Source organism: Taudactylus pleione, unplaced genomic scaffold, assembly GCF_031769625.1.
Source record: "Taudactylus pleione unplaced genomic scaffold, aTauple2 ptg000842l, whole genome shotgun sequence".
Lineage (NCBI taxonomy): Eukaryota > Metazoa > Chordata > Amphibia > Anura > Myobatrachidae > Taudactylus > Taudactylus pleione.
The window spans coordinates 4,600,258-4,627,916 of NW_028285244.1; the positions used below are offsets into that span (position 1 = coordinate 4,600,258).

Genomic DNA, 27,659 nt, shown 5'->3' on the forward strand with positions numbered 1-27,659 from the left:
TGGGAGCAGCTTGACTGTATGGTACGCAAGAAGTGCCAATCAAGCCAATTCAACTTGTGGGCGGTGCTTCAGGAAGCGTGGGGTGACATTTCTTCAGATTACTTCAGCAAATTAACAGCTAGAATGCCAAAGGTCTGCAATGCTGTAATTGCTGCAAAAGGAGCATTCTTTGACAAAAGCAAAGTTTGAAGGACAAAATGTTCTATTCATTTTGCAACTCATTTAAAAGTCAGTTTTCATGTAACACACAAAATTGTCTGGGGGACCCCAAACTTCTGAATGGGGGTAGTTGTGTGTGCGTTTTTTTTTTTTATTCTGGCAGTGGCAGCTGTATAGACAAATGTTCGTCTCCTGCACCACCACCAGGTAAACATGTCAGTGTGTGTCCCTTGTGGGAAAGAAAAGCATTTGTACCAGAAGAAGTTTTCTGTGAGGGGTCTATCCTTACGCTTACCACAAAAGTACTCTTCATTTATAGGGAGAGGTATGATGGCATAAAAATGGCATGTGGAGGGGTGTGATGACATAAAAGGGACGAGTGGTCCAATGGCATAAAAGGGGCATGTGGATGCATAATGTGTGTGTGACCCTCAACTGTTTAATAAAACTTATCAAGTGGTCAGCCACCTGAAATAATTAACCATTGCTGCAACAAAATCTAAAACCTTACACCATCTCCCAAATCAAGACTCAACCTTGCCAACACACATACCCTTTCCTACATGTCCAACCTCTTCTTAATATAATGGTCCTCCTTCCCACTTACCTCTGACGACCTCCTCGATTCCTGAGTGATAACTTTGCACTCCTACCTACAAACTTTAGAGTGCCACTATCCACTTATGGAAACCACTTGATTCAAATCAACGCAAATTGAATAGCGCTGGGAATGTGGCTGAAAATAAACTGTTGGATTCCCCTCTGTATATTACACACAAATATATATTTATACAAAATAACCATAGCAGGACTTAATGTAATATAAAGGAAAACTGTCAATGTCCACTGTCAATGTCCATTGACAGCGTCAGGATTAAATGGGAGGGCAACCTGATGACCTTCTCACCTGTAACACGTTCTCTACCCTCCCTCACCAGTTATTTACCCCATAGAAAATGCAGGTGGTAGAAAAGGGGCTGTCCCTGGTATCACACACACCAAGATGCATCTACGTGTCACTGATTGGTTGCTAGTAGATTGCATAAAGGGGCCAATACATATGCCACAATTCTCCGTTCTGACGACAGCGGAGTTGGGGAAACCGGAATATTCAACGTGTTGAAAAATCTCGATTCCCCCAATCCAGACCCGAAAAAGGTAGAATTGGACAAGTTAGGAATTTTTTCCATGTTAAATTTTCCTGATCCGCCGACGAATCACCAATCATTGATGATCGCAGATCGGATCGTGAATGTACGGGCCCCTTTAGCGTTATCAAAAAGTTGCTGGGCCTATCGATGGCTGTTTTAGTGGAGCGCCGCGCCTTGACTGACTATGAAAAGCTAAAATGTCCCCTGCCCTTATGGCACTGCCCGGCTGAAACAGTCTGCTGTCCCCATGCGCACAATATCTTTTCACTCTGCAGGGAGAGCTTTCGGGCTGTAAAATAAAAGGGGGTGCATTTAATGGACAGGCCCCCTTTTGGAGTGGCAGCGCCCCAATTTTCAGGCATGCATGTGTTGGTGCCCGTTTTCACGCCATGATCCCTGCCACCCTCCGGCCCTGGCGTTAGCACTAAATGACCTGCAGATGCAGCATACTGTACATTCCCTCTTCTATCTGCTGTTTTTATAATGCAGCGATGGCGTAGTTTATAATGATTTCTGGGGGGGAATTCAATTGTTTATAGCACGGCGGAAAATTATGGGCGTCAGACAGTGCAGTGGTCTAAATGGGCACCCAAAACAATTGAACTTCTACATTGCATACCCATTAATTAGCACTGCTAAAAAAAATAAAAAAAACTGAATGGCCCATTCTAGTTCAGATTTAAATTGACATACACCTCAGTAAAATTAGATTTATACAGACAGTAAAACTTCTGCAGGAGTGAGATCTGCAGTGGATCGGTGTGTGTCCTAGGGGGTGGCATATTAATTACTGGGGAGTGGTTGTAGAAAAAGGAGTCACAAAATATAGATGTAGTCTTCATTCTAACACCCTGCACCTGTCACAATCCGTGCAATTCCGCTTTCCTGCCAGGGGCGTCGATCTCTGCTCTGGTGTTTCTAGTACACTCAGCTGGTGCAACTTAGATACAGCAATTTGTGTGCTAGAAGCACCAGAGCAGATAAGCAACTCCCCAGGCAGGCAAGAGGAACTGCATGAGCTGTGACAGGTGCAGGGTGCTAGAATTAACACTATAGGTGTATATTACAGCGAATGCTAGGTGCGTAAACACAATATTAAAATTAACAAACACATTTATTACATTAGCTGCAGTGCATTGTAACACAAACTTAGGAAGGAATTAAAAAAAAAATTCCCTTTCATCTCACTCCTAATCTCCTGTCTAAAGTCACGGGCTGATATTCAATTGTTTGTGCCGACGGAAGTAACTGGGTACCCATTACTTACCACGCCCAAATGCAACGGGTTTAGACGTGCAAATCAGCTAAACGCAAGCTGCGTTTAGGTGTCCAAAAACCTGACTTCTCTCGGATTTCTTCTCGCTACCTCAGGAGGGTGCAAGTAAAAATAATTGGCGTCCAAGGCACTCGTGCCCTCAGAAGAAGCAATTGAATAGCTCCCGTTGGGTGCCCCCCAAAAAATTGAATTCTGCCTTAAAGATTATATATTCAGTGATCACAAAATACGCTATATAGGCCGTTTTTATGTGCTATATGTTTGAGACTATTTTTAAAACAGAGCAGGTCCTGCATGACACGCTGTTTCCCGTGTGCAGCGCCACAGCCACCAATCGCCACCCGCAGATTCTCCTTACAGCTCCCAGAATCCCCCTGGTGCTTGCGACTCTTCCTTCCTCTGTGTATGCTTCTGCAGCTGCCGCCAGCTCCTCACTTACTCTGTCATTCTCCCTGTGCTCCCGGCTCACTCAGCCACACTCCAGTCCCTCTCACTCTCCTCCCGCCTAAGCCGCAGCCACTCTCCACTTACTCTGACTAAGCCTCCACTCTGTGATGTCGGACCCGAGCGGGGCAGGTGTCTGACGTGGTGCGGAACACTACGGACCAGTCGTTGCTGGCGAAACACATCTGGACCAGAAGCTGGTACCGCTGCTGCTCAGGTGCACATAGTGCGGGTGGAGAAAAGCGCCCTAGAATGGTGGGGGGCCCTGTCCCCTGGTGTTACTGGCTGGCTCTGACCCGTCAATGGCCGGCTGTGTGACCCCTTCCCCCGTACTACTGGCCAGCTGTGCAGCCCCCAATGCTGACTGGGTGACTATGCATTTCTTCACTATCCCTGACTGTGTAGCTGTGTGTATTTCCCATTTACCCTTACTGTTAACCTTACCCGCAGCACTGCCTGTCCCTAATCTCCTCCTTGTCCCAATACTGTCCCAGCTATCTACCCTTGCCCACTCCATTCACCTGACACTGTCTGTCCCTAACCACTTCCTTGCCCTAGCTGCTATCTACCCTTACCCCCTCCCTACCCTTAGCACTGCCTGCCCCTAACAGCTTCCTTCCCCCCAGTCCTGCCCCAGCTGCTATCCCCGCCCTAACTCCCCTCTAGCCCCAGCTCTACCCCAACTTCTACCTGCCTTTACCCCCAGGTCAACGCCAACTGCTGCTTGCCCATAACCCCCTGTACCCCAGCTGCTCCCTTTTTTTCGCTCAGCGCGATCACTGTGCAGCCATGGCCAAAAGTTTTGAGAATGACATACTGTAAGTATTGGTTTTCACAAAGTTTGCTGCTTCAGTGTTCTTAAACCTTTTTGTCAGAAGTTACTATGGTATACTGAAGTAAAATTACAAGAATTTCATAAGTGTCAAAGGCTTTTATTGACAATTACATTACATTTATGCAAAGAGTCAATATTTGCAGTGTTGACCCTTCTTATTCAAGACCTCTGCAATTTGCCCTGGCATGCTGTCAATCAACTTCTGGGCCACATACTTACTGATGGACTCCCATTTTTGCCTAATCAATGCTTGGAGTTTATCAGAATTTGTGGATTTTTGTTTGCCCACCCGCCTCTGTATTGTCCACAAGTTCTCAATGGGATTAAGGTCTGGGGAGTTTCTTGGCCATGAACCCAAAAATTTAGATGTTTTGTTCCCCGAGCCACTTAGTTATCACTTTTGCCTTATGGCAAGGTGCTCCATCATGCTGTAAAAGGCTTTGTCGTCACCACACTGTTGTTGGATGGTTGGGAGAAGTTGCTCTTGGAGAATGTGTTGGTACCATTCTTTATTCATGGCTGTGTTCTTAGGCAAAATTGTGAGTGATCCCACTCCCTTGGCTGAGAAGCAACCCCACACATGGATGGTCTCGGGTTACTTCACTGTTGGCATGACAGAGGACAAAGTCTTTTGAAGGATGGCCTGGTGTCAAGAAAGGCAGCAAAGAAGCCACTTCTCTCCAGGAAAAACATCAGGGACAGATGGCTATTCTGCAAAAGGTACATGGACTGGACTGCTGAGGACTGGGGTAAAGTTATTTTCTCTGATGAATCCCCTTTCAGATTGTTTGGGACATCTGGAAAAACGCTTGTCCGGAGAAAGAAAGGTGAGCACTACCATCAGTCCTGTGTCATGCCAACAGTGAAGCATCCTGAATATATATACACACACACACACACACACTTCTACTTTCTCATGACCAAAACCAGGGCTCAACAAATTCCAGGCGCCAGATAACCATGGCGACTATTTTTAAAAGAGCCAAATACTAATAAAGCCAACTGGGCCGAATTCAATTCAGTGCGATGATGAATAGCTGTGGGAGGGAGCTCCTGCTGCTATTCTATACACCGGACTGTTTGGGCGGCTAAAGGATTTCTTTTCGCAGCCCCCTGGGGATGCGAGGAGAAATCCGACAAAAGTGCCAGGTGCAAAGCTGTTTGCCGGCTTAGCACTGCATTAACAGCCACGCGCCCAGCACTTTAGTTGGATGAATGAATTGAATAGCGGCGGGAGCTCCCTCCTGCGGCTAATCAACATCGCACTGAATTGAATTCGGCCCATTGTTAAATAAAAAAAAAAAATTAAAAGTGCCCCTACAGAGGCGGTTTAGGAGTGGGCGGGACCTTGCATGCCTATCACATGAGGATAGAGGAGTGTGTTCCCCCCATTCAGTGTAGCTTTGCCTCTTCTTCCCTTCTGACCAAAAAATGGTGCCAAGTGCGTGGCTGGTTGGAGTTCGGTCCTTCTCCCTGCTGCTGCAGCACAAAGAAGTATGAGTGTGATCCCCGGGTGAGCTGGAAACTGACGGTCCAAAAGTAGGAGCAGCTTGTTGATATCACAAAGAGTCATAACATTATGCATGGTAATAACTTTTGTTAGTAATAGGCACCCGACAGAGCAATTCAATTGTTGCTCCAATCATGCGCAAATGCAGCGGGTGCCCAGATATCTGCTTGTACCCTCCTGACATGGCGAGCAGAAATCTGCAAAAAGTCTGGCTTTTGAGCTTTACGCAGCTAAACCCGGTACATTTGGGCGCGATAAGTAATGGACACCCGCGGCACTTATGTCTGATCAGAGCAACAATTGAATTGCTTTGTTGGGCTCCCATTACTTATGGGCATGCAAAAAACAATTAAATTCCCCCCCATAGTGAGTGTTGGATCCTCAACTGGGTCCTCTAATGAGCTCACAGTATTGCTGCCTTCACTGTTTTGTCTACGCTCAACTGCTCTAGTGTTATTGCCTTGATTGGGTTACTACCAGGGTTCGCAAAATACGCGCTACAGGCTGTTGGGGACCCAATTTTTAAAACCAAGTGGGTCCCGCAAGACGAGCTATGTGCAGCCAATCGTCGCCGGCCACGGCGTCCTCACAACCAATAGCCGCCGGCAGAGTTTCCTCATCTACATCTAGTCCCCGCAACTCACCCAATCTCCAGGCAGCTCCAACCAGACACCAGGATAGCCAGGCTCCGCCCACTCCCCGGGAGAAGCAGCAGCAGCGCCTCCAGCCAATCACTGGCTGTCTCTTTAGCCAATTGCAGCCTGCAGTGTCTTCCTCCCCCTCTCTGAGCCCGCCAGCACAGCACGTCGATCTGCTGGTCTCTTTCCTCTATCTCATGTCGGTCTCCTGCGGTGCCTCTGCACCTCCACAGGGCTCACTGACCCCGGTAGCCGCCGCAGACTGTCCTGACTCACCCAGTGCTGAGCAGCCACCCTCCTCCTCGTAAGCGCTGCTCTCTGTCACTGCCCCATGATGTGTGGTCTGGTCTGTGTAGCGAACCACCATGACACCTCATACGCCTGCCTAGAGAGATGTTTAGGCTTATGGCTGTGACCCTGTATAGTAGGTATGTGTAAATGTGTTTCTCCCCTGCAGTAGTGCAAGTCCCCTGTGCCTTAGAGCCTACCCCCAGTACTGCCTGTCCCTAAGCACCTGCTTGCCCCAGCTACTATCAATCCATACCCCCTCGCTGCAGTACTGCCCCAGCTGCTATCTACCCTTATCTCTTCCCTACTCCTAACCTAACCCCATCCTTGCGCCTCAGTCCTGCCCAGCCGCTATCTACCCTTGCCCCCTTCCTATCCCCGTAGTGCCTGCCCCTAACGCATCCTTGCACCCCAGTATTGTCCTAGCTATCTACCTCCTCCCTACCCCCATAGCACTGTCCCCAGTACTGCCTGCCCCTAACCCCCTCCTTGCCCCAATGCTGTCCCAGATGATTTCTACCCTTACCCCCCTACCCTTAGCACTGTCTGCCCCTAGCACCATCCTTGCCCCCAGCACTTTCCCAACTGGTCTGCACGTACCTCCTCCCTGCCTCTATCTCCAGCTCTACCCCAACTACTGCTTACCCTTAACCCCCTATACCCCAACTGCTATCTTCCCCCAGCATTGTACCATAATATGTGATGGGACCCAGAAAAAGAGGAATAGGACTCCAATTTATTAAAGTGAGGGGGTCCCTGGGACCCACTAATTTTTTCGCTCACCGTGATCACTATTCTCCAGTGTCTTCTTGAAGTGGGAACACTGGCAAGCTGTACTGTGTGACATGTGCTTGGACCCTACCGGGTGGCAGAATGGTAGTTTGGACCCTACCGGGTGGCAGAATATGAATTTGGGTCCTACTGGGTGGCAGAATATGAATTTGGGTCCTACTAGGTGGCAGAATATAAATTTGGGTCGTAATGAGGGGCATTTCAATTAAATGCAATGTTGAGTAGGTCCAGGAATGAGTTCCCTGAGCTATTCAATTGGTTGCGCTGTTAATCCACGACTACAGTATTTCTGCTCGCACCCTCCTGAGAAATTTGACTAAACTAGTGCTGTGATGCTAGTTTGAGGCTTAGCGTGTGCTCTAACAGCATAGCGGACGGTATTTATGAGGAACAATGCAGATTACCGTGACTAAACACACTGCATTAGGCGCCGTAACCTGCATCTCCTGACTTAAGTGCAGGGCGTGATGGGGGACAATTTAATAGCGCCGGGAACTCATTCTCGGCATTATTAAAAGTAGCATTTAATTGAATTGTCCCCACTCTGTGGCAGAATATGAATTTGAGCCCTATTGTGTAGCAAAATATTAAGAGTTATGGTAGACTTATCTAGATAACTCCTTTTCTTCTTGGTCCATAGGGTGCACAGGGATACCATGTGGATATATGGTTGGAAGACCAGGCACCAAACAGTTAAAGCTTCTGCTCCCAGAATGCCCCTAGCCACATAACTTCAGTTTAATTAACAAGCCTCAAGGCAGGAGAAGGAAGAACAATCGTACACCAGAAACACACATAAGATGAGGGAATCTGTGACCGAAAGAATATAACCCAATGCAGCCAGATGCGTCAGGGTGGGTGCCCTGTGAACCTCGAAGAAAAGGCGTTATCTAGGTAAGTCTACCATAATGTTCTTCTTCGGGGTCCACAAGGATACCATGGGGATGTCCTAAAGCAGTTCCCCTAGGGTGGGAGACGCTCCTGAGCAGAAAGGAGAACTCGCCGCCCAAAGGAAGCATCCTGAGATCAGCCTGTGTGTACACCTGAGAGATAGTCATGTGTAGCCATCTCACCAGAGTCTGCTAATTAGCTGGCCATTCTCGTTGGTGAAAATCATATAATACAAGAAGAGCATCTGATATTCTAACAGAGCTTGTACGCTCCACATAGATACGGAGAGCACGAACTATATCCAGGGAGGCTTCACCTATAGAAAGGTCTGGAGCCTAAAAAGTAGGAACAATTAATTCACATGAAAACGGGACACTACCTTAGGAAAGTAACCCTCCGTTGTACGAAGAACAGCTTTACCCTGGTGTAAAATCAAAATAGGGAACGACAAAAGAGCGCTGCCAAATCAGAGACTCTGCAAGCAAAACAGCAACTCCCGTGAACAACTGTCGGAGTCTTTTGCCGTTCGAACATGCTGGTCAATTTCTGTATATTGCTGAACGACTTTAGAAAGTTGTTCAGTGGATATGCAGTGAACAACCAACAGTGAACCGCATACGACTTCTTTAATGAATATTCACTGCACTCATTAAAAATGTGGTCCTTGGTCTATAAAGAATTGTTCACAAAAGCCTATCATGTTTGTGAAAGACTTTTGCATGAAAGACTTTTTTGTTGGCAGGAAAAGTCTTTGGTCTCTGGTCTTTCACAAAAAAATTCTTCTAATGGATAGGCCCCTTTACATGAGCATCCACAGTAGGAGGTACCTCCCATTTAGTACATACAGAAGGTGGGAATGGATACAATGATGTTATTCTTTTATTCACATAAAATCATTTACAGGGTTACCCCATGCCTCCTCAATAAGCTCTGGAAGCTGTTCGGTTACAGGAAACTCCGTTTTGATAACCTTCCGGTGGGGATTAAACATTGGAGCCTTCCTACTATGAGCTGGTTCATCATCCTAAATATCTAGGACCGATTTAACCACCCCTCACCAAAGGAGGAACATCAGGGGTGGACGGATGATCATCCTCCCCAGAGCTAGATCCTGGAGAGGAACCCTGTGCATCATCAGATTCTCCTGTTGATGTGTCTGAATCCATATGTTGGGCGGGCAGACTGACAAGATGATAACTTGCATTTCGGCACTTTGGTCACTACCGGTCTGTTATCAGATGGTGCCATACTCTGACTAGAATGGCCATAAACATCCATCCATGAAGGATGCATAGGAGGTACAAACATTGTATACTGTGGACATCCCATCCAAGGAGGCATCGTAGGAGCAGCCATACGATCCACAACCTTCATCATAACCTGGGACAAAGAGGAAACCCAAGAGGGTTCTTGTCCAGGGACAGGTAAACTGGGATGGTGAGGTGACTCTATATAACAGACAACACACAAACCATACTTTACGTCCTGAGAGGACACATAAGCCGTACATGACTTACATGGAACCAGCATAGGCTGCTCTCCCTCCTGTTCCCCTTTATCTTTTGACATGTTTAATAAAGGCAATAATTGCAATGTTATGTGGCAGCCTTCACAAAATCTCAATTGAATGTTAAGTACTCAGAACGAAACCTCCACCCCAAGAGGATGGAGAGAAAACAGTTATAATTGGCAGATTTAAAAATAAAAGTGTGTCAATCACCAGCTAGCAAACAGTCACAAACAATGCAAATGTAATATAATTACAATTGGCTCTAAATCAAATAAAAGCATCGCAAAGGAATGGTAAGACATAGAGCACCATATACCTAAACCAAGGGAGAGGTATACAAGGAGACTGACCCAGACCCTCCCAAGACCACAGCTACAGGGCGCACTGAGCGTGGACCATGAGCATCTCATATACACGTGGAGGGTAGGCAGAGCAACTCAGATGCGCAAAACCCTTCGTAGGGACTGCGTCTGGGTTGGGGGAGGAGCTGCCGGGGGAGCGCTTACCTCCCCTAGGCTGCGTTAACCAGCCGGGTATGCCGACGTCGTTGGCGTCTGCTGACGATCCCCGGTGTCCGACGATAAGGCCCCAACTAGTGTAGTGAGGACGCGGACAATCCCAGGCCCTGACAGCAGCGGCTTCTGATGCATCTCTGATAGCAAAAGCAAGGACAGAGGTGCGCGATTCCTCGTAAGCGAGGAATCGCCTTACCCGACATCTCCAAACATCTGATGCAGTCCAGGTCGCAGCATTGCTGCTAGCTAAGCTCAGTCGCGACCCACCAAAATCACCAGCATAATTACTGACGTTGTGGCCCGGCAGAGGTAGATGGAGTCATATTATCTGCATCTGAATACAGACACCGTTTACTGCTGACTCAAACTTAATAAAATAAAACCTAAAAATAAAAGCTTAGGACTGCCAGAGCAGTCCAGTTACAAAGGTGCGTCTTGATCATGCTGCTCCAAACGAACAACTGAAGTCCTGTGGCTAGGGGCAGGGTATATATGGGGAAGACCCAGGGCATTCTGGAAGCAGAAGCTTTAATGGTTTGGTACCTGTTCTTCCAACCATAATATCCCCATGGTATCCCTGTGGATCCCAAAATATGAATTTAGGCCCTACTGTGTGGCATAATATGAATTGGAGGCACCATTGTGTGACATTTTGAATTATACAGATTCAGTTGTGGCATACCCCCTGCCCACAAAACTGGATTTTAGACATTTCTTCTCACAACTCAGCAGGCTGCAAGGAATGTGCCGTGCCCCCCCCCCCCAATGAACCTTTAGGCATCCAAACGGAGCAAAAATTTAATTGCTTAGGTCGGGGGCCTATTCGCATAGACGCCAAGCAGGGGGCACGCTCCACAATTTAATTGCCCCCTTAAACTTTTAAGCCGAATACTAAAATTTCTCGAGCCCTGACCTAAGCTACTAATTGGACCTTAATTAAATAATGTATCGCAGATGGCCTAGAGAGAATGCCTGTAAAATATATATTTGCCATTTATGAGTCTGATAGTAGTAAAATTGAGGAGTCAAAGGTTTGGTGTACAGACTCCACAGCCCTGGTTGGGAAGAACTTTCTAAACAATATTTGATTTCCATTGTAGAAAGAATGCTACAAGTGTGTGCAGTGGTTAAAACTATAAAATGTGGCTATTTTGATTAAAAAAATAAAAATAAATCTAAAATGTAATCTCCAATGGGTTATTTGTTACATGCTGAACATAGAACAGCATAGGTGGGATACATGTAACAGACTATTGAGACATTTTTTACTATTTATTTTTGTTACATGTATCATATGGACAAAGTATGAAGATCTTGAGAACTCAAGATACAAAAGGATAACCAGCAGGATTTCCAATTCATGATAAGGATTAAGTACTATCCTAATACCTCGTGTTTTGTAATATTATATTTTTTATCCAGCGCCACTGGATGACACAATAATTTTGTTTTATTGGATTATATGTATTGGAGTCGGGTGAGCCTCCATTTGTTGTGTTGAACCAGAGGCGGCAGGTTTTGCGCACCATACTTTTTAGTCACTTTCTAATAGCATAGGTGGGATATTTGTTTTATGTTATTTGTTCAATAAAAACTGAAAAAAATGGGGAAGTTCTAAAGCTTTGACCTGCAGTTTTAGTCAACCAATCCAAGTTATTTGTGCAAGTATGTCAAGCTGTAGGTCACTACCTGTGGAATTGGCAAAGAGTTTAAACACTTCTGTTATTTCTGGGTTATTTATTCAGCTCAATTATACACAGCATTTTAGTGTTCCCGCTAGAATGCGGGCAGGGCGCAGACTCGCATGTAGGGCATCCTCTATGGGCACTGAAGTTGTGTGCACTCCCAAAAAGTGAGCGTGACTAACATGGGATGGGCGGGTCCTTGTGACATGCCCCCAATTGGTCACACTTGGGGAATGCCCAGCACTTATGGAGGTTCTGAGCTTCCCCCAAGCTCACCCCTTACGGAGAATAGATGCCGTGCGCATGGCTATTCACCCGGAGATGATCGGTTACCGCAACTTTTCTGGCCCGCTGGTGGGAAGGCACAGGGCAAGCTGTTTTAGCGGGAAGCGGCAAAAAAACAGGGCACATTTTGCCCTGCCAAGCTAAAACAGCCCAGCTGGAACACTAGTATTTGATATATTAAAGCAATAGTGGTTGTACTTGCTCTCAGCTCATGCTATTGTCCCCTGGTATCAGGCATCTTCTGCAAATGATACGCAACCCGCAGGATGCAAGGTGCATGTGAAAACTTGCAATGTTGGCACTACCATTAATGGCTGATATATGCATCACTTTAAATTGAATTCCCCCAATGTTCAGTCCTCTTATTTTGGGCTAAGCAACCTTTAACACTGCATCAAAAAAAGTAAATAGGCAATCAAAACACTAAAGTGGAAAAAAACTTCACCACTTTACAATATTTTCTGTTCCTTTCTCATACCTTGTAAATTAGTTTGACCCAGGAAACACATTGGAAGTGGCTTTTTCTTACAATTGGGGCGATTCAATTCAGAGCGATGTTGAATATCCCCGGGAAGGAATTCCCAGAGCTATTCAATTCACAGTGCAAAATCCAATTAAAACCATTTAAAACGGAGAATGCCAGTTAGCGCGTCTAAAGCTGGGTGTTAAGTCACGCTAAACCGGCATTCTCCGACTAAAGTGTCGGTCGCAAGGCTGTTAACTAAGGTGAAAATCAGCATTGCAGCTGGCACTTTAAATCAGATTTCTGCCTTAACCCTCAGGAAGGTGCAAGAAGAAACCTTTAGTCATGATAACACGGTGGTGACTTGAATTGTTCCATGAAATCCTTCCCGAGGCTATTCAGCATTGCTCTAAATTGAAACTCCAATGCAAGTTTTATTCAACGTTTGACAATTCTAAAATGGCATAGAAATAAGGAGTATATTGCACAGGTGAGATCAGACTGGGGGGCTTATGTAATAAGGTGCGATCTAGCACCGCTGCGGGAATTCCTGAGAGTCTGTAATTTTTAAAGCGGCAATCATTTTAAGGCAAAAGCTGGAGCAACAATTTAATAGCTCTGCCAGGCATCCAAAAAAAAAAAAAAAAATGTAATCGCCCCCACTATGTCTAAACATGAGTACTTTTTATATGATTACATATTCATATTACTTTTATAAATAATTCTAGATTTATATTTACATTTTCTTGACAAATAACTGCCATAAATTAAATTGATGAAATAACCAACAATGGTGTTTTCCGGAATGAGATAAACAACCAACATCTGTCATCTAGCCGCAGGTCCCGTCGTGCCCCCCGTCCCCGTGGTCTCTGCAGCAAGTATATGGGTGGTCGGCTGACCACCTGTACACACAGCACGATAAGCAGATATATCTGCGATCGGCTCTGCAGCACAGCAGACGCACACAAGATATACTGGCTGATCAATTGATCATAAAATATCTGCCGGTGTGTACCCAGCATTATTCTCTCTGTAAGCTGAGAAGTACTTTGTAGTTACTCAAAGGAATTTTAGATTTCATTTAGAAATATAGTGGGACAAATAATATTACTACAAGAATAGGCAAAAATAGAAAACAACATGCACTTAACCATGGTTGTGTACCTTATTTCCAAAGTTGCAGTATTTTTTTCCCCACTGTATTTCCATCCAAAACACTTTTTGTAATCTATGCATAGAAATTTTCCTTTTAGGCAATGTGACATCTAAGCTAAAGTATGTAAACATATGCCCTAACAGTAGGGGCAGAGTGCTTAAACCTGCATCTTAGTAGGCTCAGGGAACTCTACGGCATCTAAAGAAACTAATAATGAGGTCACTGAGGGAGGTAAAAGGGTTGGCTTACCTAGACATATGCTGCAACATAGCATGCTGAATGTTCTAGACCAGTAGCTGTCAATTACATTTAATTTGAAGTCATGCTGCACTAGGAATTACTATAATCTAGCTCTGTTAAGAAAGTTTTGTTTTCAAGAAAAAAATAAAAAAAATAGAACAGTGTAGCAAGTAATTTCCGAAACAAAAACACTATCATAATCTGCTGCTATTGGATAGGGCAGACAAGCTTGTCCGAGTACCCAATAGCGATACATGATCATCTGGCAACTAGAATATGAACCTTGAAGTACAAATGCAACATAGATGCCAGGTAAACATTTTAAAGCGATACATATGTAATACATTGGGCCCTCTGTATAATGCCTACTTGTACAAAAACAGACAGACAGCATATTACTGAGGGCTGTGTCAATGAAAAGCACAAACAATTATATAATGATACAGTTTTAGATGCTGAAAATATGCCCAGATATAAATAAAGGTTGCTTCACAATCAAATATATACACACACATCTAGGTCTTTGAATGAAATCGGTTATGTTAAAGAAAGGCATTAGCTTGTAACAACGAAAGCAGCTGTTAGTAAGGTTGCATTTGGCCGATATTAAATATCCTTTTAGACTTGTCATATGTATGATGCCTGAAAGTAAGTCTACACTGTCACTATTAGAAAACAGCCCATAAAGAAGCCTTTGATGACAAGGAGCGATGAGATGGTAAATAGCATTAGCATTCTACCCCTAGAACTGCATACTGAGAGCAGGTCTGGGAGTGAGCCCCAGTGGTCGGAGCCGGCACTGCATAAAGCCATCATTTCCCCCCCCCCTCCCGCACCAGACTCCCAGCTCCCCTGATCCAGTCGCCACACTCACCTACAGGGTTCCACGCTCCCCGCAGCATGCAACCCGGGGGAAGCCCAGAGCCTGGCAGTGTGTGACCAGGGCCCACTGCTGGCGCAGACACAGGCCTCGCACAGACACATCGCACGATACATACCGTGTACTCACAGCAGCAGATCGGTGTCGGGCATGCAGCACAGCCACAGGACGACCTGCAGCAGAGAGGGGAGGGGGAGCGACACATATGATCCCCCCTCCCCCCATATCATACTATACCCACAGGGGGGAAGGCAGTCCCCAGGGGTCTGATAGGAGAACATCTCCCACTCCGATGTATACCTAGGGCCCCGCTGGAAGTTACCCTCCCACCGCGTCCTTTGTATACGCAGAGCGGTAGGGCAGGAGGGGGAAATTATATACCCCACCGCTGTCACTTCCAGCACTGGCCGCCCGGTGGCGCTGTTGCCTCCCGTCCGCCGCCATTAGCGAGCTGGTGAACAATACAGAGCGGGCGAGCGGCGGCGGCAGCACTGGCGCACCCCGGGGTGACCCCCACAGCAGAGCCCGGGCGCTGCTGTGCCACAGAGTGCCCCCGCCGCTCGCTCCCCCTTCGGTATTGACAGTATCGCCTCACGGCGGGTGGGGAAGGAGGCAGCGGCGTTACCACACAGAGGAGCAGCGGGAACTGAGCCCACTACCACCGACAGACACAAAGGGCATGAGGCAGATAACGAGCACCCCCTGTAGGGGGCGTGGGAGAGCGCCTCTGCACGTGAGGGTATTTGTGGAAGGGGTGGGGGTTTACCGGGACACATAGCAGGAGATTCATAGGCGCCTCTCGGTCGTATCTCCGACGGTCTGATCACTTACCGGCAGCCGGAAGGAACGGTGAGACGAGGCCCCGGGCACAGTGCGATCCTTCCCCCGTCACCGAACTCTCCCCCGTCCAGTCCCAGAGCATATGGGGCGGGGCCAGGCCACAGCAAGCTGGAGAGGGCGCGGCCTCGGCCGCCACTTCTCCCGCCCATTCAGTGGCTCCCATTGGTCGGGCTGATTCAACGCCGAAGTATGGAGGGACGCCGATGATTGGCCGGTGGCCGCGTCCGTCACTGGCTGGCTCTCCCGCCCACCCTGCTCTGTGAGGGTGAAGGGCGGGCCCTGACAGACCTGATGGAGGCGAGGCACCGCCCATGCGTTGCAGACTAGGGGGAAGGGGGGCTGAGGTGGAAGCAGCAGACCCGTTAGCCTGGCGCTGTACGGGCGAAGCAGCAGCTGTTCAGCCCCATCCCCCCACACACACGCACGGCAGTATACGTGGGCGGGGCAGCGCGTGGAGCGGGGCGGAGCTGAGAGCTGCGCTGCTGCTGCTGCTGCTGTGGCGTGTGAGGAGATGTATCCCGTGTGCACCCTTTCAGCGCCAAGTGCGAGCGCGGCTGCTGCTCTGCCGCACCGCACTGTGAGGCGCCAGAGGTCTCGTCCTCAAGTTCCCTCTGTAGCGGGGACAGAGTAAACACAGCACCAGTGACCCTGCGTCGGGAAACACACACACATGGCCGCCTATATATATATACATATACATATCACAGCCAGCCCGACGTGTCTGTGGCGGAGGTGTCACGAATGAGGCACTCCCTCACCTCGCACCTCCCGGCAGATGCGTCATCGCCGAAACGCATATGTCGCTATTTTCTGATCAGGCTGCTGGGAACAAAACGTGACGCCACAGTGTCTGCTCCCACGCGCCGTCATGGTCTGTCAGGCACTGGCCACCATTTTGTCACCCACTGAGGTAACGCTGTGAAGCAGTGATAGAGGCAATTGTTACTCACACCGGCGGTCTTAGGTGGCTGTGCACGCGTTTCCTATTTGGTATTGCTGAAGGGTGTCAGTGACAGGGTGGCTGTGTACAGTAGGTGTGTAGTGTACACGTAAACGAGACGGGAGAGATGCCGTCCTTTAGACGAAACACACAGGTCGTCAAAATGGCGGATGCGCGGGCTGCACGGCGCTGCTCCTCAGCGCTGCGATGAGAGGTTTCCTTTGAAGACCCTTAGGGAACCCAGTGGCTGGCGGCGAGTGTAGGACGAGGGGATGGCAGCCTGGGCAGAAGTGCTACTTGACACCAAGTTTGCTTGAGTGTAGCGTTCAATGCTGTCGTACTGTCCCGATTTTTCTATCGCATGTTTGCAGTTCGCATCACAAACGCGATGGCTTCACACAGGGTTTTTTTTGTTTTTTTAGCACAAACTAAACTGGGTGATTGTGGAAGATAGACTCGCTACTTCACCCAAATTCATTAACACAAAATTGACTTTATCAAAATGAATCTGTTTTCTAAAGAAAATAATACAGCTACTTGAAGTGAAGGTTCAAGTATTTTATTTTTTTTCTGAATTGTGTGCATTACATACTGTGAGTGCTAAAAGGGGCAACGTGCATATTGATCCATGCAGAAGTGCTACTACAGTACATTCAGTATAGTTGCACTACAGTACATACAACCTACCCTCCAACATGACCCGTTCCATTAGGTACAAAATGCTCTGCTCCTGGACTTCCCACCTAATTAATGATTGCAGACACCTGTGTTGAACTAGGTAATTGATTAGACAGGTGTTTCAGCACAGGTGGCTGCAATCCTAAATTAAGAGGGAAGTCCAGGAGCAGAGCATGTTGTACCTAATGGGATGGGTCATGTTGGAGGGTCTGCTACAGTATAGTTGCACTGAACTGGTACCCTAAATTGTAAGAGATCTGTAACCACATCAAAGTTTGGTTAGAGAATAAAAAAAATGTGTTTCTTCCTCACATGTCCCTATTTTTCTAATCTGTGATGATTTTCTCATTCCCTTTGTCATCAGCAGTCCTTCATGCTCTTATGCTGACTAATGAAATATTCAGTTTGATAAATGTAGACCAGCAAGCTATAGGTAATGATGTTTTCTGTTAGCAGTTGCATGGAAACTTTTCTTTGTGCTCCCAACTTTATCAGCTGTACATTTTTTTCCCGTCTTTCAGTATTCCTTCATTTGAAAGAAAATTGAAGCCTTGCACAGCTTACTTACCCCAATAATAAATGCATTATCAAATATTTTTTATTTTCAATCATATTTTGTAATGCTGAAATGTATATTTGATATCTGGTAGGGCTAGTGTAAATATATATCAGTAGTGGCAGTTTTGCAGCGTTCACCGTGGGACATCACATAAATTGTTGCCAACTGTCCTGGTTTACAGGGAAAGAGGCTAGATTTTAATATTAGTTCAAATATATAGGTAATGATGTTTACTAGCAGTTGCATAGACACTTTTCTTTGTACTCCTAACTTTATCAGCTGTACATTGTTTTTTTTTTCTCCCTGTCTTTCGGTATTCCTTCATTTGAAAGGAAATAATTGAATCCTTGCACAGCTTGCTTACCCCAATAACTAATGCATTCTCAAATATTTTTTTATTTTGAATCATATTTTGCAATGACCAAATGCATATTTGATATCTGGTAGGGCTAGTGTAAATGTCTATCAATAGTGGATAGTGGCAGATTTGCAGCGTTCACTGTGGGTCATCCATACATTGTTGCCAACTGTCCTGATTTACAGGGAAAGAGGCAAGATTTTAATATTATTTCAAATATTTTAGGCTTTGAATAATGCTGTACTAAAGGCTCCTTACTGCCTATAGGGGTCTGAATTGTTGAGCAATTATTGCCCATTTGTGCCTTGCTTTGAATGTTGCTGTGTGCATGTTCATTGTTTAGGAGTACTTAGGTTTTCTCCCTGTGTCCTGTTCTCTGTTTCTGCTCTGTCTGTCATTTATCTGTGCAGATTTTTCTGAGTGTTTATTCTATTTTGTCTGTACTTTTCTATTCTATCTGTCAATTTTTTGTTCAGATATCTTAGAGTGTTCATTGTTGTGAGGTTCAGTAACGCCCTTTTCTGCAAGCCTCACTTATTGTGGTGTGGTCACATTTGGTGCGTGGGGATGGTCTTGGATTTCTGTATTATGAGGTGGACGTTCCTGCATTGCGTATCTGCAAGACTTGTACCACGACACTGTCTCCTCAGAACCAAGATTATCTCTGTTTCCGGTGTTTTGCAACTGCGCAGCAAGAGTATCCGTTGGCCACAACTTCCAGCACATCCAATAGATCTGCTCCAGTCCCATGGATGGATCATCAATTGGAAGAAATCCTCCTTGACTCCATCGCAGGAGATGTACCATCTAGGGGCCTTGTTGGAGTCCAAGGTGCAGCAAGTCTTCCCCCCCAGCAGAGAAGCGTCAGGACCTACAGGCCAAAATTCGCAAGTCCTTACATCATTGCCAAATGTCAATACACTCTTGCAGGCAGATCCTGGGCTCTCTTGTCTCTACCTTTGACATGGTGGAGTATGCTCAGTTTCACTCCCAGACTCTTCAAATGGAAGTTCTGTCCTGGTGGAACAAGTCACATAAGCAGCTCAGAATGCAAATGATCATTCCCTTTCGGAAGATTCAGCTCTCCCTCTTGTGGTGCCTCCAGGGTTCCTATTTGGACAAGGGTCACCCCTTTTGGATTCATGAATGGGTCCTCACCACCAACGCAAGTCTGCACGGGTGGGGGACAGTAACCTGTCAGCAGACCTTTCAGGGTCGGTGGACCGCTCAAGCCAGTCTTCAGAGCTCTTTGCCTAGCTCTGCTGCTCCTCCAGCTTCATCCAGTCCAGGTACAGTCCAACAACACAACAGCTGTTGCCTACAAAAACCATCAGAGCGGCATTCGCTGCCAAGGCGCCATGAGGGAGGTGAATCGCATTCTCAGCTGGGCAGAGCATCATCTTCTGGCTCTGTCTGCATGTTTCATCCCTGGGGTCCAGAATTGGGAAGCGGATTTTGTCAGCTGCCAGGATGTTCACGAAGGTGAATGGACGCTATACTCAGATGCCTTTCTGCTTCTGATTCTTCAGTGGGACTTGCCAGACATGGACTTGATGGCATCTCGGCACAACCACAAGCTGCCGAGGTACGGCTCTTGCACCAGAGATCCAGGAGCCTTTTTGGTGGTCCAGTACACTTTCAATCTCATGTATATTTTCCCCTCCAATCTCACCGCTTCCACGGGTCCTCCGCAAGTTGAAGTTGGAATGCGGCAAAGTAATCCTGGTAGCTCCTGGTTGGCTGCATCAAGGTTGTTACACAGATCTCCTCAACCACTCTGTCAACACTCCGCTGCGTCTTCCTCTGCGGCCGGATCTCCTGTCTCATTGCCCTTGCTTCCATCCAGATCTGGCACGTCTCGCTTTCATGGGGTAACTCTTAAGACATAAGAATTCTCAAGATCTCTCATTCGTACTATGCTGAGTTCCCGTAAACCATCCTCTGCGAGAATTTATGACCACGTTTGACAGACTTACTATGCCTGGTGTTCTGACAGTAGTTTTAACCCCAGATTTTTGTCTCACATGGGTCCTTTCCTTTCTACAGGCGGGTCTGGATTTGGGCCTCCGCCTTTCTTGAAGGTGCAGGTTTCCACACTTTCTGCCTTCTTCCAGAGACAGATTGCTCTGATGCCCGACTCACCGACTTTCCTTCAAGGTGTCCTCCACGTACAGCCCCCATTTGTTCCTCCAGTGGCTTCTTGGAACTTGTCTTTGGTGCTTCGGGCCCTTCAGTCATCACCCTTTGAGCCTTTGGACTTGATGGAAATTCTTTGACTTATGTTGAAGACTATCTTCTTACTGGCCGTAGCGTGGGCCCAGCAATTGTCGGACTTGGGCGCGTTGTCTTGTTGCTCCTCATTTCTGGTCTTTCACTCGGACTGGGCCATTCTTTGGACACAATTAAGCTGCCTTCCTAGTTTCTAGAGTTCACATCAACCAGGAAATTGTTGTTGCTGCCTTTCATGTACCCATTTCTTCGCTAGAGGAGGCCTCTTTGGATGTCATGAGGGCCCTTTGGATCCAAGTGGATAGGACTCACAATCTCCATAAGATGGAGTCTCTTGTCCTTCACAAATGCGGCTGACCAGCTACAAAACAGACCTTGGCCAGATGGGTCTGTTTGACTTAGCATCATGCTTACGCTGCAGCAGACCATCCTACCCCATTTGTGGTGACTGCTCATTCCACCATATCGGTGGGAACTTTTTGGGCGGCTTGACCTCTGCTGTGCATTTTATTTTTTTATATTGTTTTTTCCATTAGTACGCTATCTGAGCCTGTTCAAGGGAAAATGAGCAGCAATACTCGGCATGTATTGTGTGTGGTGCTTGTGATAAAGATTTGCCAGATTTTTTGGAGCATTTATGTGTGGATTGTACACCTAAAAATGGTAGGCAGTGTCAAACCCCTAAACAATGTAAAGATTTGATAAACTGGATGATAAAGTACTTTTGTCTCCAAAGAGGATTTTCAAGCTAGTCAGGTTGTAAAAACGTCTAAGAGTATATTCACTAAATATGTTTTTTTATTTTTCAAAGCCGCTTTGAGGTCTGGATTTAAAAGCGCAAACATAATACCTGCAAAACAGTATTGATTTTGTTTGCATTACTATTGCCCTTTAAAGTCTATGTGAGAATCGGCAGCTTTGAAAAAGCGATTTTTAGCAAATATAATCCTAGATTTCAATTTGGCTTAGATATTGAAGTGGAAAATGTAAGATCTCCACAGGTGTCTCCGTATTTTTATGACAGATCTAGTGGGAAGGGAGAGATTAAAGAATGATATTTTGGTTCTTACTTGATAAACCCTTTTTTCTGAATTCCATTGAGGACACTGGAGAACACTGGGTATAGGTAGTTGTCAGGTTGCGGCCTAGGATAGACCGCTACTCACCCCAGCGCCTCTTCCCCTGACTTCCCGAGCGGTAACACGCCAGGTGTGGCGGCGGGTGACGCGCTGAGGATTATGCCTAGGGACTGCTTGGATATCCATGCATTGCTCAGTGACTTGGTTCCTGCAGTTGCCGTCATGGGCGCAGCCATGACCGTCTTCATCACCTGACTGGCCCTTTACCCAATGGTAGTTTGGTTGTTACAGCGTTCCAGGTTCCATACTCCTCTTCCTTCATGGGCTATTCCTTGTGTTTATTTCACAACATATGTACTCTATACTCCATCAACTCCGAAGTGCCATTCTCCTGTGCCAGCGCTGTGTCTGGGTCCACAGCATGCGTACTCCATACACCATCTGAGTACAACTCTGAAGTGCCATTCTCCTGTGCCAGAGCTGCGTCTGGGTCCAAAGCGTGCATACCCATGCGCCATCTGAGTACATCTCCAAAGTGACATTGTCCTGTGCCCTTGTTGCATCTGGGTCTGCAGTGTGCGTACTCAATACGCTACCTAAGTACTACAAAGTTCTTTTCTGCTGTGCCAGCGCTATATTTTAAGAGTGAGAATTCAGGATATCTTTTCAGTGCTATCTCCAAAAGTTACATTCTCCTATGCCTCTCCTGTGATTGTGTTCCTCCATTTCCCACTTGTACCGGATACCTGACTAAAGGGCCGCCACCTGCTTGCTGGGTGCAGATTATACTCAAATCCCAATTGGTGGGGTCACTGGTGAACACCTCCCAGCAATTTAGACTCCGCGCCTTTGGTCAGGTCTATTCTACATCTAGTACTTGTGGATGAGGAGGACATATATCCAGGCCCCTGGGCTCCGGTTCTTTCCCCAACCTGGGACCTTGTCTACCAGCTCCTCAGTAGGAGAACTCCCTAACTCAAACATGACAGGTAGTGCTGGAGAATGTCCACATAAACCTGGAGAGCCCACACTATGTCCAACGAAGCAAAAGGTGAGAATAGATTCTCTTGATCGTCCACTGGAAAAGAAGGCACGACAATCTCCTGGTTGATATGGAACTACTCGGGGTGAAAGATCAGAAACTGTACCCTGTAAGACAAGACACTTATTTCAGGCAGCAAAAATAGCCAGGAAGAACACTGTCTTCCATGTGAGTAATCAGAGTTCCATTGAGTTCAAAGGTTTGAAAGGAAGAGTGAAGACCAGAACCAGATCCCAAGGGGAAACCTTGGGAATGCATGAAGGTTGGATGTGAAGCACTCCCTGGAAAAAATGTCTGCACCGCAGGAATAAGAGTGTTCTTTCGCTGGAAATAGACTTTGACTGTCGAGACCTGTACCTTGAGGAAAGAGAAACAGAGTCCCAAGTCCAAATCTTCCTGTAGAAAGGACAGAAGTCTGGAGAGACAGAAAACCTCTGTATCCAGCTTCCTGATGGAACACCAGGCAAAGTAGGCTCGCCAAACATGGTGATCGGCCTTAGCAGAGACTGGTTTCCTGGCACAAGGCATGGTGCGCACAACAGTGACGGAAAAATCCCTGGCCTTCAGGAGGGCTGTCTCAACAGCCACCTTGGTAAAGTAAGATGAGGGAGCTCCGGGTACAGAAACTGACCCTGAGCGAGATGGTCCAGCCTAAGAGGAAAAACCCAAAGGGGGCGCAACATCCATCTGAGATCCACATACCAGACCCTACATGGTCAATCTTGAACCATCAGGATGGCTGACCTACCCTCTATCTTCAGCTTGTAGAGGACCCGAGTGTCACGAATCTGGGTCTTAGCATTTCTGATAAGCTCAGACGCTCCTTCATTGCTGTTTCCAGGCTAATGCAGAAACATACCATTTCAATTATCGGATACACCTGAGCAGCTCCACAGTGCTCATCTGATCCTCTGCTCCAATGGGGATGGACTGTCTCCTATTTTAAACCAGTTCCTGTGAGCAACCCATGGCCTGAACAACGTATTCCTTCCCAGGATAGTTCTAGGCTCCAAGTTTACTCCTTGAATCCTGTGATCGTGTTCTCTGTAACTCTATCTGCTACTTTGTGAATTCTCACTATATACCATCTGCCGCTATGTTCCATTACCTGTTAGCGCCGTAGTTTCCACGCTGCATACACACTTACTCCAACCACTTTGTCTCAGCCAACAAGTATACTGCCTTCCATCTGCTGCTGTGTATCGTCACCTATCAGTGCGGTAACTTCCATGTTGCATACCAAGTTACTACTCCTCAGTGCAAAGCCTACAAGTACAGCTGCAGTCTTCATTCCATCATACTGCTGGGACAGTGCATGCAAGTTACCTATTCTGTTTTACTCTGTGTTTGGTGGTTTTCTAGGTTATTGGGTTATACTATTGTACTGACTTTGTATTGGTGTCCCTGCACTGTGTGCTATTGTCTTGGGCTGGTTTAGAGACGGGTGCTGGTTCCAGGGCTAGGGTTCAGTGTGCAGTGTATGGTCTGTACACTGAGATGTCCAGAAAGCTGTATTACTTATCCTGACTTTCAGTTTTTGAGTTCCTCACTGGTTCCAGTTCCAAGTTTTGCATCAGAGCAGTACCAGAGATACTGCTTCCTCAAGTCGTGCTCTGACTACATAAGACTCCGATTCCTGGCTTGAGTTCTGAGTTCCTGTCTACCAGTACTATATTGTTCTGAGTGCTGGCGTTCACCCTTGTTTCTGGAGTGTATCCCTGGTCTTGCTGGCCTTCACATGTCACTAGACGAGGGGTTGCCCAGTGGACCTGGTCTGTTCACTATAGTTCAGTATCCGTGCATATCACAAGTCTGTGGTTCCTGCATCATCACTAGTGTACCTATACTCCTGTTATACCCATGCATAAAAGTTATATTAAACCTCCTAATTTCATCTGCACCTCCATTCAGTCCAAGGGTCCCAAACCGGACCTACAGAATACTCACTGTGACACTGATGCAGCATGGACACTGGTGAAAAGTTGTATATTAGAGTAAAATGTCCATGGAACAGACTGTGTGTTAACCAGAAGAGCTTCTGGATCTTGAGTCTTGCAGCAGTACCGGACCAGCCTGCGATTGTGTTAGGAGGCCATCATGTCAATGGAAGGTCAGCCTCAGCGTTCTATCAACAGTTAGAACACTGCGTGATAATTGGACCACTTGCCCACGTGAATGTCCTAACGACTGAGGTAGTCTGTCTCCCAGTTGGTGACTCCTGGGATGTAGACCGCCAACCGAGCTGGGAGGAAGAACCGTTCTGCCCATCTGAGAATCCTGTTGACTTCATGCATTGCTCCTGTTGCTTCTTGTACCACCATTATGATTTATATACGCAATGGCGAATGGTTGTCCAGCTGGAGTTTTACCGCACTGCCCTGAGTTCCAGAATGTTGATGGAAAGAAGGGAATACCGTCCATCCATTGACCCTTGAGATTGAGAGCAGCGGATCCCACCCCTTCAGATTCTCATCTGTTTAGGCACCGTCCAGTTCTGGATCGTGAATGGATACCCCTTGCCTATGTGGAGATCTGAAGTGATACACTTCCTGTGACAATGAGAGGCCTACAGAGAAACTGGTCAAATTCCACCATATCGAAGGTGAAGATTAATTTGCCCAGAACTCTCATGCAGAAGTGGACTGTTTTTCAAAGATGAAATTAACTTTGCTGAATTGTTTGGCACAGGTAACTGAGGAGCTTGCAAAATTGTGGAGACTGTGCACACACTGTAAATGAACAAACGAGGGATGGACACAAATTCCAGTGGATGCTATGACTTAATGAAGGGCTCAATGAAACTGTGTATTATTTGGTGACTGGTACTTAATCCTAATAAATGTAGGGATTCCCCTAAAATGGTTTCCGTATATGAGTATGTCAAATAAGAGATTTACAATGTGCTGTAGAGAATTTCGGAGGAGAGTAGTAATAAATACAATATTAAACCTGAAAATAATTCTTCAGTCAGTGGGAGAAAAATCACATGTATATCTGACTGAAACAACCCTATTAATAATACAATATAGGGCAGAGTTATTCAATATAACTACACCATTGTAGGACAAACTCCTCGTGCAAAACTATCTGAGGATACAGTTATAAGCAAATTAATCCGAGTAATAGTATTTTAAACATGACAATCAGACAACTAATAAATAAGTGGACCCGGCATCGGTTTAAACGAACAAATGTATTGAAAGTTTTTTCCTGTATACACATTGGTTAAATCCATTTGATGTCACAGTTGATACACCTTTAGGTATTCTATTAACTAAAATGGAGCGTGTATATGCTTGTCAATGGGCTTTGAGCAGTAGTACTGGCATGCACTGAGCTTCCAACGGGTGTAGTAGGTATTACCTACTCAAATCCCAACAGCGGAAGCCCGGCAGAGGTGACGATCCCGACTGCTAATTAGGTAAGTATCGCTAACCTAATTCCCTACCCTAACCCTCCCTTAGGGGTGCCTAACCCTAACCCCACCTTCCCCGCAGCCTAAATCTAAGTCTCCCGGGAGGGTGCCTAACCCCCCCCAGGGGTGCCTAACCCCAAACCCCCTTCCCCTAGCCTAACCCTCTCGGGGGGGTGCCTAACCTTAAGTCCTCCCGGGAGCCCTAGAACCTAACCTCCATGCGGCTATCCGTGCCCGGCTTACCTTCATTCTGTATGCCGGGTGTTGGGCTCCCGGCGTAGGTCTACTGACCGGCGTCGGGATTTTGACGCCTGTCATTAGTACCTTGCTGGGATTAGACAGTCGGGAAGCCGGCAGTCGGCATTTAGACCGTCGGCTTCCTGGCTACATCCCCTTCCAACTACCGCTGTTGTAGAAGGTAACTCATATAGACAAAGAAGAAGTGTAGCAATACTGCAGGGTCAACATGTTGCTCTCCAGCTACTGTGCAACGATATGTCCCAGCATGCCCTGCCACTGATTTTCTATTAGAGCATGCTAAAATTGACAGGGCATGCTGGGATATGTAGTTCCACAGCAGCTGGAGGGACACATGTTGAATACCCATGAAATAGTGTACTGTCCTCAATGTCACTTACAGGGCCTTATTCTGAGTTGGGAGATATTCTAAAAAGAGCCAAGTACCGCACCCAGCGCCCCGCAAGTGTAAACAAGTCTCCCAGAATGGCCGCCGCCCCCCTGAGCCCGTACCCGGCAAAACCCACTTATCGAACGAGAGTAAGTATATAGGATATATACTGTCTGCTTTTGCATGTAGCCCACAAATGCTGAACAGCTATATTTTTACAATTGCAATTTGGACATATCTCCACTCAAATCTAAATCTCTCTGCATATTTTACATCTTCCTCCCACCCCTGTAGTGCAACAAGGATTTGCAAAATGATCTTTTATGCTTTACACCCAACTCAGAGGCCAGCAGAGTCAAAGCATATATGCATTGTAGAGGGATCAGATGAGGACTGGCAGTGTGCTTTGTATGTTGTTCATAAGCTGTAGTCACATCTATTCCTTCTCAAATAGGGGACTGATGTTGTTTTCGATCCTCAGCTCTCAATAGGGTTCTTGATGAATCTTTTCATGAAGAACTAATCTTTTTATTATAGAGCATGTAATGTGCCAATAAATCCAGCTAATAAAATTACTTTGTCACAATAATAAGTGTATTACTTGATTTCAGATATTAGACTATTATTCAACAGTGCAGTAGTAATTGTGAATAGTAAGGAATCCTTTACAAAGGGCATGTGAACCCTTTTTGAAGAGTTTTCTAAGTTGTCAACAGAGTTGGACACTGGTTCACAAATGCACTTGAAGGAGCCAGATAAGATCAAGATAAAAGCAAGTCAAATGATCTGTTGCGTAATAGCCAAGCAGGGTAAGGCAAAAGAAAGATCATTAAGAAAGGCCTGTTACACAGGTTATGTAGCAGCCAGGCAAGAGAGAAGCAACCAAAAGTCTGTTACACAGATTATATAACAGACGAAAAGTAGTGAGGTGCAGCACTGTACCAAGAACTAGAGTCTAATCACCTATCAAAGAATGCAAGGTGCAGATCTCTTCTAGCATCAGAGGGAGGAGCGTTGGATCAGGAACACCAGCAACTGTACCTGTCTGCTAATTTCCATCTGCTTCTCTAGTGCTGCGGTTGACAGCTGCAAATGCCCTGAATCCGTAATGCCAGGCCAATTTGTCAAAGAAACTGTTCTAAACAGGTGTGCCCCCATTGACAAACATTC

At 46.4% G+C, this 27,659-nt stretch overlaps 1 protein-coding gene across 1 annotated transcript in view; it reads right to left on the reverse strand.

Moving 5' to 3' along the window:
- ZMYM2 (zinc finger MYM-type containing 2) overlaps positions 1-15,638 on the reverse strand; it is a 77,328-nt gene extending 61,690 nt beyond the window's left edge. The window contains exon 1 of the mRNA XM_088458546.1: positions 15,553-15,638. The gene's annotated coding sequence lies outside the window, so the exon portion shown is untranslated. The remainder of the gene's footprint in view (positions 1-15,552) is intronic.
- Positions 15,639-27,659: the final 12,021 nt, after the last annotated feature.